General features: G+C 40.5%; 1 protein-coding gene and 1 long non-coding RNA gene across 2 annotated transcripts in view; one reads left to right on the top strand and one right to left on the bottom strand.

Annotated features, from left to right (window-relative positions):
- LOC307150696 (heparan sulfate glucosamine 3-O-sulfotransferase 3B1-like) overlaps positions 1-15,834 on the bottom strand; it is a 132,968-nt gene that overhangs the window by 92,387 nt on the left and 24,747 nt on the right. The window lies entirely within an intron of this gene.
- On the top strand, positions 9,296-9,775 carry LOC307150705. Its single transcript, XR_013819768.1, has 3 exons — positions 9,296-9,375; positions 9,451-9,516; positions 9,619-9,775. It is a non-coding gene; the product is annotated as an uncharacterized lncRNA (long non-coding RNA).

Below are 15,834 nucleotides of genomic sequence, written 5' to 3'. Positions count from 1 at the left end.
ATTGAGAAAATGTCAAAACCGGTACCAAAAGTCGTTCACATGACGATGTGTCGCAGTCCTCTCTGGCAGTATATAATAGTTATGTATGAGGTAACGTTACAGAGCAGAATTTAAGTTATTAATCCATGAAAATGTTAATCCGGTTTCGGTTCGCTGTTCGCTCTGTGAAGGCGCGCGCGCGCGCTTCTCCATTTCAAATGTAGTACACAACAAACACGGCATGTCGCAATCTGTGACGAAGCATGCGAGAGCCAATGAGCGTTTGATATCACTGCCGTAAAACATGTCGTAACGCTTCGGGCGCAATTTTTGAATTTGAATTCACCACGAGCGCGGGATGCCGGGATTTGACGTTGACGGTCTCTGCCGAGAAATGGAGATGAAGATCACTGGATAAAGGGCTGCATTTGGATCTGTTTCTTGCAAACAACGTATGGATTCTAAAGATTTGGATCACATTAAGCTAATAAAATTGATTTCTTTTGTGAATTTATGTTGTGTTTTAGTGTATTATGTGTCAAAATATTAATGCCACGATTTTAATATGCATAAGTTAAATAGGAATACGCCTAAATTTGTACGTCGTTGTTTGTATACGTTGTTTATAAGTAAATAAATTACGTTTTTGTGCTGTCCACTGTCAGTATTATACGTTTCTGTGTGTATAAAACATAAATAAATGTACGTATGGTAGAACTACACTTTACTCATGAGATCACGTTGCAAGTTAAGATCAAAGTCCATTTGTGTCCACAGTACATTGTTTGCAAAGGCTTGAACTTTCATGCTCATATTCATGTCATTTCACAGTTATGCCACATTGTTCATCAGTGTTTCAAAGCACCAAGTCACCACTTTAGTTGAGGGGCCACACACATGATGAAGTCATTGATAAATAATGCTTAGTTAATGATGACTACTGTATTTGAATGCCAACAGAATTCGTATGTTATGTGCTGTGATTGGCCAATTTGGGGGTCTGTCCATTTACCTGCAGGCTATGAAGAAGACATGAACATGCTGGATAACTCAGATCATAATGAAAACACATTGTTCATCAGTGTTTCAAAGCACCAAGTCACCACTTTAGTTGAGGGGCCACACACATGATGAAATCATTGATAAATAATGCTTAGTTAATGATGACTAGTATTTGAACACCAACAGAATTCGTATGTTATGTGCTGTGATTGGCCAATTTGGGGGTCTGTCCATTTACCTGCAGGCTATGAAGAAGACATGAACATGCTGGATAACTCAGATCATAATTCAGAAAAAAAGTTCTCACATTAATTGATATACTGTTCTAGCCTGTATGCATGCATTAGATAATGTGGATTTTTGTACATTCCTTTAATAATTCGAAGAGTAGTCTTGCATGCATGAATTAATACTTTTTTATGCATGAATTCATGATGATTCATGTACCATAACCATAGCTTTATCCACAGTGGGTGGTAAAGACCAATTTTTTGTGTGAACAAAGAAAACATCATGATCATGCGTAATAAATCATAATTCATGATGATGTACTCATCTTAGTTAATGTTTTAATTAAGGTGTTGTTCATCCATGAAGTCATGAATGAAAAACGTTGAACTCGTGTTAGTTCCTGATGATTCATGAGATATTAATGCATGAATTAATGCATATTTCATGCATGAATTTATACATGAATTCATGATAATTCATGTACCCTTACCGTAAAGTGTTACCAAATAAGTTTCATAAGAAATGTTAGAATGCATAGATATCATATAAAGGGGCTAGATGTCTCGTCCGCGCTGCTGGCCAATGGAGCTCGACATCCGCACACGGCGGCCATCTTACGACAGGGTGCTCGCTCACTCATAACATGGTGCATGTACTTTTAAATAACCATAACTTGCTCAATTTTCTACCGATTTTCAAACGGTTTGGTTTGTTATAAACGTCAGAGATGTAGCTATTATACTGCATACATATGAATAATTATGTTCAAAATGTTTAAGCATTCAGAATTATAGCCACGTTAATAACGTTTGTAAGAAACCAAACCGTTTGTAAATCCGTCCAGATTTCAGCGAGATAAGAGGATTTGTGTGCGTGCTGCTCACTCACCTTAAAGGGATAGTTCAGGATTTTAGACATGAATCTCTATAGCTTCCCCATAAGCAGTGTGGTGCATTGACCATGACTTACCCCCGACAGCGTCCTGTGAGCCGAGCTCCGGTCCAGTTTTGGTCAAGATGAAATTAGTCCGGCAAGTTTGCTGGGGTCACGGCAATAAAGCTTTTTTCTTCTCAAATCAATATGTGTTCAAAAGAGTGATATATTTGCGTCACTAAAACGTTGTCTATGGAGAGGTCAGACCTCGTAATGGCTTGGCACTATTTTCTCCCCTGTCATATCACTGCGCGCTGCCGCTACCTACAGCCAGCTGCGAGCTGCGCAGGCGCACACCACTTTTTCAGTTGTTCGGCAGTGTTTACAGCAGTGTTTACGTGCTCAGAACAGCTACACGAACGAGCTAACATAGCTACTCACCAAGAGCGATCAGTTTGTACAAGCTCCAGCTTCAACTTGTTCAACTTCTCTGTCCATCCTTTCTGTCCTTTCTAACTCCATCTGGCGTAACTCGTCATCTGTGTATTCAGGTTCGTAAAGATATCCTTTTGGCTGTGTGTCGAAGTCAATGTTGTCATCGTCGCTGCTGTAGTCAGACATGTTATCGTTCTCTTTACGAGCTGTAAACAAAGTGACACGTGCGCGGCTCCCAGCTGGCTGTAGGTAGCGGCAGCGCGCAGTGATATGACGGGGAAGAAAATAGTGCCAAGCCATTACGAGGTCTGACCTCTCCATAGACAGCGGTTTTGTGCTGTAAATATATCACTCTTTTGAACACATATTGATTTGAGAAGAAAAAAGCTTTATTGCCGTGACCCCAGCAAACTTGCCGGACTAATTTCATCTTGACCAAAACTGGACCGGAGCTCGGCTCACAGGACGCTGTCGGGGGTAAGTCATGGTCAATGCACCACACTGCTTATGGGGAAGCTATAGAGATTCATGTCTAAAATCCTGAACTATCCCTTTAATTCACAGAGCCCTGTCCTAAGATGGCCGCCGGTGATGCCGGAAGTGACTCCGCCTTAAGACATCTAGCCTTTATATGATATCTATGTTAGAATGCAGCTAGGGTCCAAATATGAGACGGCAAGTTTTAAAGTTGAGACACTCACACACAGATATAACGCATATTTTAAAAACTTTGTTGTATAAAATGTATTTATTTGCAACAGTTATGTTAACAGCAATAATACTATATTTCTGGTAAGAACAGCTTCAGCTGATGGACACGCTGCATTGTCATGGGAACATCCCATTTGAAAATAATGAGAAAATTACGTTGTCTTTCGTTGCTCCCTTCATCAACATTATGGCACACAAGTGCCCCGCTCCCTCCAAAGTGCCAAATTCAAGGGCTCTGCCGTCTGCCCTTTTAAGAGAGTAAGGCATAGGTAAAGCTTGCGAGCAAGAACAGAGAATGTCTAATAGGAAGAGAATTGGCACTCTCTGCTTACTTCCGGTTTCTGGACTGGCTGCAGTAACACGTCTCTGTCCATGCGGGGGCGCTCGCAGGCGAGTGCAGAATGAATGGAGGTCTATGGCGAAAAACCCTCAAAATCCACTTTTCTCAGGATATAATTTTTTGTCTAGTAATTTGAATGTTGTATTCGAAAGGAGATGCAAAGAAATTACACATTGCTGGGTGTTAGATTTTTTAGAGTCACTTATTTGGTTTAAAAAGTCTTTTAAAATGTCAATGACGTCAGAATGCTGACGTCATTAGCAGAATGCTAGCGTGTTATGGGCAAAAACAACTCAACCTGTAAGAAATCGAAAAGAAATAAGTACTCGTTCATTCAACTTTCGACCTATAACCCATGTTGAACTTGCAAAACCTACAATAAAATCTGAGATTTCTCAACGGCAATCGGGTGAAAGAGACACATTTAGCCGTCTAGCCCCATAGACTCCCATTCAGTCTGCACTCGCCCGCGATCACCTCCAGTGGAATTCTAATGGAACTGCAACCAAGATTGATACAATGGGGCTAATAGCAGAGAATGTCTAATAGGAAGAGAATTGGCACTCTCTGCTTACTTCCGGTTTCTGGACTGGCTGCAGTAACTCGTCTCTGTCCATGCGGGGGCGCTCGCAGGCGAGTGCAGAATGAATGGAGGTCTATGGCGAAAAACCCTCAAAATCCACTTTTCTCAGGATATAATTTTTTGTCTAGTAATTTGAATGTTGTATTCGAAAGGAGATGCAAAGAAATTACACATTGCTGGGTGTTAGATTTTTTAGAGTCACTTATTTGGTTTAAAAAGTCTTTTAAAATGTCAATGACGTCAGAATGCTGACGTCATTAGCAGAATGCTAGCGTGTTATGGGCAACAACAACTCAACCTGTAAGAAATCGAAAAGAAATAAGTACTCGTTCATTCAACTTTCGACCTATAACCCATGTTGAACTTGCAAAACCTACAATAAAATCTGAGATTTCTCAACGGCAATCGGGTGAAAGAGACACATTTAGCCGTCTAGCCCCATAGACTCCCATTCAGTCTGCACTCGCCCGCGATCACCTCCAGTGGAATTCTAATGGAACTGCAACCAGGATCGATACAATGGGGCTAATAGGAAGTGCCAAGGCTCTCCGTAGACGGGCTCTGCTAATAGGAAGTGCCAAGGCTCTCCGTAGACGGGCTCTGGCAATAAGCACGTCCCAGCCGTCCGTCCGTCACTTATTGGGTTCCCCGGAAACATTTCCGTTGTGTTCAGTCCTATTTGCAGAGCGTTTCTGTATTTGTTTGTGTTGTGAACTTTTGCAGAGCATTTCTGTATTTGGTTGTGTTGTGAGTATTTGGAGCACACATGTGTTGTGAAACTGATGAAGATGTTTTCTTAATTTGCGGGTGTTTTTTTCTATTTGCATGTGTTTTCTTCAGTTGCAGCGCGTTGAGCTCTCTTGGCCACCGTACTAATATCTTTGCGAGGGAACGCAAAAGTTTTACGAGGGAATGCAAAAGTTTTGCGAGGGAATGCAAAAGATTTGAAAAAAAAAAAAAAAAAAGATCCCATCCTACATTTTTTCCACCACCACATCCCTTTGGGGGCTCCGTACAAACCAGTTTGTCATGAATTAATTGATAGTTTTTAAAAGATGTCTGGTAATGTATGGGATCAATATCCCGTCAAAAGGATTGCGGTCACGGATGAAAAAATAATAAGCGTGAATAAAAAAATTAAAAACACATGTAAAAATATATTGCACAAACTGGAAAAAAGCAAAATGATCAGAATAGCAAACAAACTGGTCACGGATCGAAATATAATAAGCGTAAATCAAAAAATAACAAACATGAATAAAAGCTTTACGCACTAAAAAAACTTAAACTTAAAGTATAATGTTTTCTTAAATATTTTGGTTTCCTTGATTTTTATTACTCTATACCAGGTGTCACCAACCCTGCTCCTGGAGGGCTACAGTCCTGCAGATTTCAGCTCCAACCCCAATCAAACACACCTGGACCAGCTAATCAAGCTGTTCAGGGTTGCTTGATAATTACAGGCAGGTGTGTTGGAACAGGGTTGGACCTAAAGTCTGCAGGACAGTAGCCCTCCAGGAGCAGGGTTGGTGACACCTGCTCTATACTTTGTGCTTACTTTTTTGTACGCTTGTGCTGTTTTTCTCTTTGCTCTTCTTTCCACGTTCTGCGCTTGCTCTTCCAAATGTTGCCGTTCAAGTTTCATGTAAATTAGGGTGGGCTTAAGCGTCACCATTGGTCTACTAGTTCTAGATTGACAGCTCCTCCTCTAGCCAATCAATCGAAGAGGTGAGTTGACGTCATTCCAATGCGACCCATGACTACTGATGCTATTGTATTTGTAACGGTCACCAACTGGAGTGCCCTTGAGGACCAGAGGGCACTCCACACCAGACTCTCACGTTCACTCATCAGACTACATCTCCCATCATTCTCTGCCTGGACTCATCAGCACTCATTATCACATTCACCTGTAGCTCATCTTCTTGTTTAGTTCACCCCTTATAAGCCTGGTTCAGCCCTTCACTCACTGCGAAGTTTTGTATGTTGTTGCACTGCACTTCTGAGCGTTTTCCTGGGTTTCTTGTCTCTTGTTTTTTTTTGGATTTCTTGCCTGTCCCGTGGATTACTCTTGTGCCTCTGATCCCTGCCTGTTTTGTTTTGTTTTGTTTTGTTTTGTTTGTTTGTTTGTTGGTTTGTTTGGACTGTCTTTCTGTGCTTGACCCTCTGCTTGTTGGATTACGATTCTGGATAACCCCTTTAATAAAAGCTGCATTTGGATCCTCTACCCTCATGTCTCAGAGCAGTTCGTAACAGTATTGATATGCAGTGATTTATTACATACTTATTGAGTTTACTTACATAGCTATGTAAGGCCCGATATATTGGTCCAATCTGCCGGTCCGCCAATACACGGGGAAGGTTATCACGTGCTCTGTCCTCACTCATGCAGAGTATTGGTTGGTTAAATTTACAATACATTTAGTTATGTATTCTCTCGTTAATTCATCTGACTCCATAAATGAAAGGGTTTTAATGATATCTGTGGATCATTAATCATGGGTGAATGTTTGACTATTCCGTTTAACTCTTCAATGAAAATAATATCAAAGTCAGTTAGAATAATCAAATGTAACAATTTATTATGTCAGGTAAATGTATCATGCCAATTCCATAATCAATTCAAAGATAATCGATACAAAACATCAAATGCTCTGGAATAGAGAGAAGATGCAAACCCAACATTAAGAAATACGTGAGGCTGAGAGATCTATATCTCTCAGCCTAACGGACCGATCTGAAGTACAGAAAAAGGCCCCGAACTCTCTGCTGCATCTCATTAAATAGTCAGACCTCTTTCACATGGAAACATGTGCTAACAAAAGAAATTTGCATGCAGTGGTCGCACCTTCATGGGGGTGGGTGACCATTTGCTTGAGAGACCACCTTCCTTTGTAAGTCAGTTATCCATAAACTCTTAAAACCTTATTACCTTTTTATTTTATCTATCTGGATATGAGATATCTGTACCACTCACTTTGAGACATTTCAAATGACACCAAAAACATAACAGTCAATGATAAACATTCACATTAAACCATATTCTTGTGTGAGTTCTTAGTAGTTTGCGGAAGTGAGGTCGTATGGGGGAGGTCAAATGGTAATTAGCCCTTTGTCTCAGACCAGGGCCTCAACCAGTATTTTCAGTCTTACAGCTACATAATTGCATATTAATACTTTAGGATTAATGTTTTAAATATAGTTTTACATGAAAATTAGCAACAGCAACATGAAAATTATTTAAAAGATAAGGGATAGATAACGTAGTTTGCCTATGTTGCTGCCGTCCTGCAGAGTTTATCTTTAACTCTGATAAAAACCTCACCTGTCTGTAGTATTAATAATCCAGAAGACAATGATTAGCTGGTTCAGGTGTGTTTGATCAGGGTTGGAGGTAACTCTGCACCCAGGACCGACATTGCAGATCCTTGTTAAAGATTAAATATGAAAGTAAAACAGCCAGTAGGTGTTGGCAAGTTACTGTCTTTACGAGTGAGTCATTTGTTCAAACTTCTCTTTCAAATCGGGAATTCTCTGATGAAACACTGTTGTGTTGCTCGGAGAAGATCGACTCTCGTGGTGCCAGGTCCAGAGGTAAGTGCCTTAAAGGTGAATATGATGGATCGTCAGACAAGCACAACTGTGGCAGGTCGTCGTTAGGATGACGAATTTAACGAAAACGGATCGCCAGGTAGACGTACATACCATTAACAGGTCACAATTTTTAATGTGTTTAAAGTTTTTATTCATGCTTGTTATTTTTTGATTCACGCTTTTTATATTTTGATCCATGACCACATTGTTTGCTATTCTGATCATTTTGCATTCTTTTTTTCAGTTTGTGCAATTATTTTTTACATGTGTTTTTAAATGTTCGATTTACGCTTATTATTCCGTGACCGCAAAACTTTTGACGGGATATTGATCCCATAGTTATGAGCTGCATTTCTTTATTTTAAAATATGCATACAAATTCACTTCTTGCATATTTGTTGACATTGGCTGCGTCCGAAACCACCTACTTCCCTACTATATAGTAGATGAAAAACAGTGCAGTATGTGACAAAATTAATTATGTCTGAATTCACAGTACTCATAAAACAGTAGGTAAACACTGTAGGTATCTGGATGACATACTTTTACCAGTGAGATTCTTAAGTGTGCATACAATGAACACTTTACTAGGCCACAGGAGAGGATTTGTGAATGGCAGGGAAGCAACACAACTGACGCTGGTTGGTCACATGATAATGACAACATGAATTACAATGTCCGAATTACATTCATACTACACACACTCATATATAGAACATAATGTTTTAGTGGTTGTGAAGTAATTACTTGTTCAAAGTAAGTACTACTCAAGAGAGTATGCGATTTCGGACACAGACAATGCAACAAGGAAAACAGGAATTAAACACAGGAAATGAATCCAGAAACAATAGGAACAGAAAAAAAACACTTCAACATAAGAGTCCACAAACATAAGACGGGGAACACAAGACCATAAACATGACATGTCCATTCCATCAGATGATATTTATAGAAAATATTGATAACATTATGACTGTCGTAATATAGAAATTATGAATTGGGGCTCAGGTTAGGAAGCAGACAGAATGGCTAAATCGACCGTCTGCTAGCAGTCCAAGGTCAGATAAATCCCATCACATAGAGCCTCTTTCATCATCATATAGAGACTGTGTCTGTTCCCCGAATTAGGTCATACAAAAAACTTTCAAACCCATCTAAGGGTAATAATTTAATTGATGTTCAACAAATAAAAAACAGATATAATACAAATGAGCAAATGATAAAGCTTGGGTTGCTGAATATTAGATCCCTTACTTCAAAAGCACTTATTTTTTAATGATATTGTAATGGGGTGACCCTTCTAGGGTTTTCCGTTCTGTGTAGGTGGATGGAGCTGGGCAGAAGTTAAGCTCACGGCCCCTTTAAAAATGCGGAGATTCCCTTTTACTTCCGTTTTCTCTCCGGCATGGTACGCTCACGGCCCTTTAAAAACGCGGAGATTTCCTTTTACTTCCGTTTTCCTTTCGGCATGGTACGCAGGCTGCATTCTTTTGTGTCGCAAAAGCAATCTATTATGCATCAAGCATTGAGTGTGTATTAAGTGTTGTAGACCTGCATAAGTTGGAAATCCCTTTTTTAACTTTTGCCGTGGGCCTGTGGATGTTCAATTGCATTAACATATATCAAGGTATGTTACTGCATTGATATGTTGCTGCAATTATTCTTTAATAGCGCCGTTTTTAATGATGACTCGTTTATATAGTGTGATCGAGGCAGTATTGGTGGTTTGTTCACCGTTCTCACCGAGGGCCAGTCAATTGTGCTGCAGGTAAGTTTATATGGTATTTTGTAAGTTGTTTGTTAACCAGAGATGTAATTTTAGATATAGTGTATGCGTGGTTAATGACCAAATTGAGTAACTATTTTATAGAAATCTGCCCGCTGTTGTTTTGCTGCTGTGTGGCGGCTCGTTACTGCGACCCGTGGTGCTGTGCTGCGAAGACTGAAGAGGGTGCGCGCTCAAGTCCCACCACGGACTACTGTGATTTAGAAGCGCACGTGTGTGTTGATGCGAACGTGTGTTTGTGCGAGCGCAGTCAGCGCACGGTTGTGTGAGCGGGGTTTTATGTGTGTGTGCGTGTGTGTTGATGCGAGCGTGTGTTCGTGTGAACACGTTTGATGTGAACGAGTCTTTATTTAAGTGTGTGTTGAGGCGAGTGCGTATTTGAGTGAGCTCGGTGTGAACGCGTGTTTGTGGTGGCGTGTGTGTGTATGGAAGTGTGTGTGCGTGTGCTGAGATGATTAGGTATTGAATTATTTATTTGTTATATTGGTTGATTTAATTGTATTTTCTTTAATTTGATATTTCTCTTTTTGTTTCTTTTTTATTTTTTTTTTATTTTTTTTGTGGCTAATTGTGTTCTTGAGTACTGTGGGTGGTTATTGCCACCGCTCTTATCTACTGTCAATTCCTTTACAACTACCATGGGCTATTAGCTGCTGGGATTGGGAGGATTTATTTAATCCATTTATACTTTGTTGTTTATTGTGTGGATTGTGATTTTTGGTTATACATTTGCATGAAGGTGTGAATTGAGGTGGTTTGAATTTAATTTATTTGGATATTTTGTTTTCATTTTTCTTTCTCTTTCCCAAATGTGACTTATCCCAAGGGATATTGCTATTGATATTGACTGTCCAAGATCCAATTTTACAGGTGGCCACTTTATGACTTATTCTTTTCTTTTGTGTGAATGTTGTTGTATTTGTAACTTGTGTATTTTTCTATATTTTTTGTATGATTATCCTTTTACTACTTTGGTGTCAAATAAAGATTGTACGCATCTCTGCTTGTTTTTTCCATTTATTTGGAAACCCTGTAGTTGGGAGCATTTACAAAACATATTCTATATCTTAGGTGGCAATAGCCTCTGCTCACAATATGACTACAGACTATAACCTAGATGTGCTGTGTTTGACAGAAACCTGGCTAAAACCAAACGATTACATTACTTTGAATGTGTCCACCCCGCAAGATTACTGTTATAAACATGAGCCTCGTCTGAAAGGCAAAGGGGGAGGTGTTGCTGTAATTTATAGTGAAATTTTTAGAATTACTAGAAGTCTAGTTTCAAATATAATTCTTTTGAAGTGTTGGTGCTTAATATAGCAATATATAGTGTAAATGATAAATCACTTTTGAGATTTGTGCTGGCTACTGTATACAGGCCACCAGAGCACCATACAGACTTTATCAAAGAATTTGCTGACTTTCTATCAGAGTTAGTACTGGCTGCAGATAAAGTCCTAATTGTTGGTGATTTTAATATAACGAAAAAGATGCATTGGGATTGGCATTTAAAAACATTCTTAACTCTATTGGAGTTAGACAACACGTGTCAGGACCTACTCATTGTCGTAATCATACTCTAGATCTAATATTATCACATGGAATCAATGTTGATGCCGTTGAAATTCTGCAGCAGAGCGATGACATCTCAGATCATTATCTAGTCTTGTGTAAAATTCATTTAGCCAAGGCTGCAAAGCCGACTACTGTTGTGAATTTGGCTCTTTTCTTTAATTTATTTCTCTTTTTTCCCCCCCATATATATATATGTACAGTACTACATATTCCACAATTCCAAGCAGACTACACTACTAAATATAGTACACTACATTACACATACACCCCCTGGTTAAGGTCTATGGGTGCTTCTCAATATCCCTCCTCGTCTCCTCTCTCCTCCGTCCTCCATCCTATGACCCGGAAACCGATCGAGCACAGCCATCTTGAAGGACATCTCAATTCTCTAATTGCACCGCGAGGAGTCGAGGATCGAGGAGTCAGGAGGCTTCCTGAGGAGTCGTGAGTGAGGATACACAGGTGTATCCTATACGGAAGAGTTTTATCGACTAAAACGTGACGCACGTATAAATTCTCCTCCCCCTTCACATCGGTCACAATCATTTTGATTTATACTTTACTTTTGCTGTTTATATAAACCACACATCTCACATATTTCAACAGGGTATCTTTCTTTATTATTATTTATTATGCATTTCTTAAGTAAACAAATTTCAACAACATAAGGGCAGATCCTCTGAGCGCTGCTGATGACGCGATGAAGTGACGCTCGAGTGATCAAGTATTCCAATGTATAAAAAAAGCTTTCATTCGATCCCTCCGTCCTCGCGTCTTTTCCTTGCAGCCTTCCCTCGCATCCTACAGGGGGTGGAGCTGAGACGCGAGGAAAGGAAGCGAGGAGAGGAAACGAGGATACACAAATAAGAATTGAGAAGCACCCTATAAGTAGGCCTCACTTCCTTCCTTAGTTTTTTTTGCATTGGTGAGGTGTGGGTGTTTGAATGGAGACCCAACCATGTCATTTGGGTCCTTTCCTTAAGATGCGTTAAGTAAGTTTGTTTTTGCCAATTGTATTGTTTGAATTTATTTATTTCAATTGTTTGGATTGAGTATATATATGTTATGTTTGATGAATTATATGACTTTGATTTCCTTTATTGTATCGTTTGTAGTGACTTAAAACCATCTTGTACATCCAATCCATCCTGTCCATCTGTTAAGGGGGGGGGGGTGAAATGCTATTTCATGCATACTGAGTTTTTTACACTGGTAAAGAGTTGGATTCCCATGCTAAACATGGACAAAGTTTCAAAAACTAAGTTGTACGTTTGAAGGAGTATTTTTGTTCCAAAAATACTCCTTCCGGTTTGTCACAAGTTTCGGAAAGTTTTTTTCGAGTATGGCTCTGTCTTACGTAAGATAGGGCGGAATTTCCTTATATGGGTCCTAAGGGCACTTCTCCGGTAAGATCGCGGCCGCGCGCGCACTCGTAGACCAGAGCAAGAGAGTGAAAGCAGTTCGCCATCAAAGCGCCCTGCCCGGCTTTTGGGAAGTCAATGTCACCAAAGAAGTGTGTTTTTGGTTGCCAGGGCAAGACAACCCTGCACAGATTCCCAAAGAACCCAGCGTTAAGGAACCCGTGGATGGAGTTTGTTTTCCTGAGCATAAACGGAGTTGTGTAAGACTTTTGTTCCCTGCATTTCGACGATGATTGTTTTATAAACAAAGCCCAGATCTACGGATTTGCAGATCGTCTAATGCTTAAGGATCGAGCAGTCACAATGATAAAGGTTCGCGGTCGTGCGTTGGAACCGGACGGTGAGTAAAACTGTTTGTTGAACAAATGTCTCTGTGTGTTGTCACTAGCTTGGCGCGTTAGCACAGCTAAGCTTCGCCCACACGGCCCGCCCCCAGCCGCTCGGTTTTTTCCGGAAAGACTCGGTACAGCCTATCTTTATGTTAAAAATGTAATAAAACAAAATACTTTTTGGAGATATGAAGGATGCAATATTACTCTATAGGTACTCAAGATTAACAGGAGATTGAGTGAAAATGAGCATTTCACCCCCCCTTTAACGTCTATTTACAACGTGTGAATCTGCAATCCCTGAACTTTATGCCATGTGAATTACCCAAGACTTAATCATCTTGAACTGAAAATAAAAGAGAGCAAAGGACTGGTATTTGTCCCGTGTTTTAATCAGACACGCCATCAGAAACCTAAAATTCTCGGGACAGCAGCATTTGTCCAAATTTTAATCTTAACCGTTCTATTTCATCAGAAACGATCTGTAAACAGGGCTTTAAGTGTAAAATACCGAACTTGTCCTTTAAGGGTATGCTTGGAGAGATGATGTCTAGAATGTCACAGTTAGTTGTTTCTTCTAAACATTCTGAATTTTCTGTGTCTTTTGATGATGCTTCTGATGATGATGAAAATGCCTTTGCTAATGCATCTATTGTTCAAGAATTGTGTGCATGTATTAAGAAAGCTGAACAGAAATCAACCTGTGAGAAATGTAATTCCTCAACTGTTCCTTCATTGCTTCCATTGAGTAGGCCTAGTTCTTTGCCTCTTCCTCCTTCCTCACTGTTACGTAGTCCACCCCAACATATGCACACACATGAGATAACATCACAACTACAATCAAGTAGTATGTTACAACCTTCTATTGTTCCATTGGTTCCTGAGCCTTCTAATAGTCATTCCCTTCAAGTGCAAACATCACCAGTGTTGGTACAACCACCTGGTTCACCACAGCCTGGTTTACCATGTAGCCCTTTTTCCCCTTACATAGCTCATACTCAGTTATCCTCACAAGTAACATCAGCACAATTATCACCTCAGCCTCGGTATGCTGTTTCCCAGTATTCACAGCCATTAGGACCATCTTCTAGCTTGGCGATTCCTCATGTATCCTCAGCTAATGTAGGTCCTCATATTCAATCACAGTCTGTAGGTTATGTAGGGAATCCTGTTGTACAACATCCTGCCCCGTACATTCAACCAATTGTTCCCACAACTGCAATTCCATTTCCTCATCCTTATCCATATTCCCAGCCATATTATGCTTCATATCCTGTTCCTTCCTATCCTACTTCTCGTGTTCAGGGACCTTCCTTTCCTTTCTTGGTGAATGACGACCCCCAAGAATTTGCAATGTTGCAGTTAGCCTTGACAAATTTGTTGTCACTCCATGAGCCAGAACATTACAAATTCCATATCTTGCTGGATCATTTAAAATTTTCTCCAGCTCGTGATCTAGCTCTAGTTTATGCTAACGATCCTAGGCCTTACAGTATGGCTCTTTTGGCACTACAACAGAAATATGGGCAACCACATCAACTAGTTTTGAGAGAAATCAAAGCCATTCTAGCTCTCCCCAAGGTGAGACCAGGTGACAGCAGAGCATTTAGTAGCTTCGCACTAAAGGTTCGAGCTTTGGTTGGCATGCTCCAATCTTTGGGCCAAGACCAAGTTAAGTCCGAATTATCCTGCGCTTCTCATGTACAGCAGCTACTCAGTAAACTACCCACAGACCATGTGACCAACTTTGCCCGTTATGCCCGTACGATCCTAAAGGGTCAAAGCTACAACCTGATTAACTTTTCCGCCTGGCTCCAAGAAGAGGCTGAGTGTCAAGCAATGGCTGATCAGGTTAGTGACTTTCCAAAACCACTCTTGAGTAAACCTCAACCAAAGTCCTATGTTAACACTCAAACAGTCTTGTACGGAGGCAACGGTAATTCTGATGTGCCAAGATCCACAAATAAGAAACCCCAGAATTTGAGAGATGGTGAATTGAGTTCCAAGTATTCATGCGCATATTGTTCCAGTAGAGATAATTTCATTGGCCTGTGCCCCTCTTTTAGATCTCTAGAAGACACCAGGAAGGATGCATGGATTAGAGAGAACAAAAGATGCTGGAGATGTGGGCTTAACCATCTAGCTGTCAACTGTGACTTGAGAAAACCCTGTCCACAGTGCAAAGGCAGACATCTTGGTATCCTTCATGGAGTCAATTGTCGTGATCAGGATAACGGTACATTCTATCTTAGTCGCCTTGGAGGTTCTGGCAAGGTACTGCTTAAAGTTGTTGAAGTACTTCTCCATTATAAAGGCAGATCCTTGCAAACCTATGCCATCCTGGATGATGGATCGGAACGTACCATGTTGCTACCTCAAGCATCTGATTATTTGGGCCTTACTGGGGTAACTGAGTCTGTAATTGTTAGAACTGTACGTCAAGACACTCTTGCACTTGAAGGCTCTTCTGTAACCTTTGAAATATCCTCCATGGCCAATCCAGAAAAGAAGTATTCCATTTCCAATGCCTTTTCTGCTGCAAGATTGGGGCCGGCAGAACAGACTTACCCTGTTGAGATCTTGCAGAGACGTTTCAGACATCTTCGAGTCTTACCCCTTCCAGCCTTTGCTAATGTCCAACCACTTATTCTTATTGGTGCAGACTACCCACACCTGATAAATCCAATTGATCAGGTGCATTTTGGGCCTCCTAAATCCCCAGCTGCAATTCAGACCAGGTTAGGCTGGGTACTTCAAGGCCCAATACCAATTCCTAACACTGATGAGATGCAGTGTCTCTTTACCATCGCTAATCCACTAGAAGAACTTCGCCATGATGGAGAAATTATGGAAAGTAGACATCCTTCCTTTCAGAAATGAGAAAGTCATTACTAGGTCCTAGCAGGACCAAGAAGCTATGGACTTGTTGGGCTCCAGGTCTAAAAGAGTTGATGTGGATGGTGTGCAAAGAT

This window comes from Squalius cephalus (genome assembly GCF_949319135.1).
Source record: "Squalius cephalus genome assembly, chromosome: 2".
NCBI classification, from domain to species: domain Eukaryota; kingdom Metazoa; phylum Chordata; class Actinopteri; order Cypriniformes; family Leuciscidae; genus Squalius; species Squalius cephalus.
Note: the sequence above shows the minus strand (reverse complement) of the source record. Positions and strands in the feature narration are given on the sequence as shown.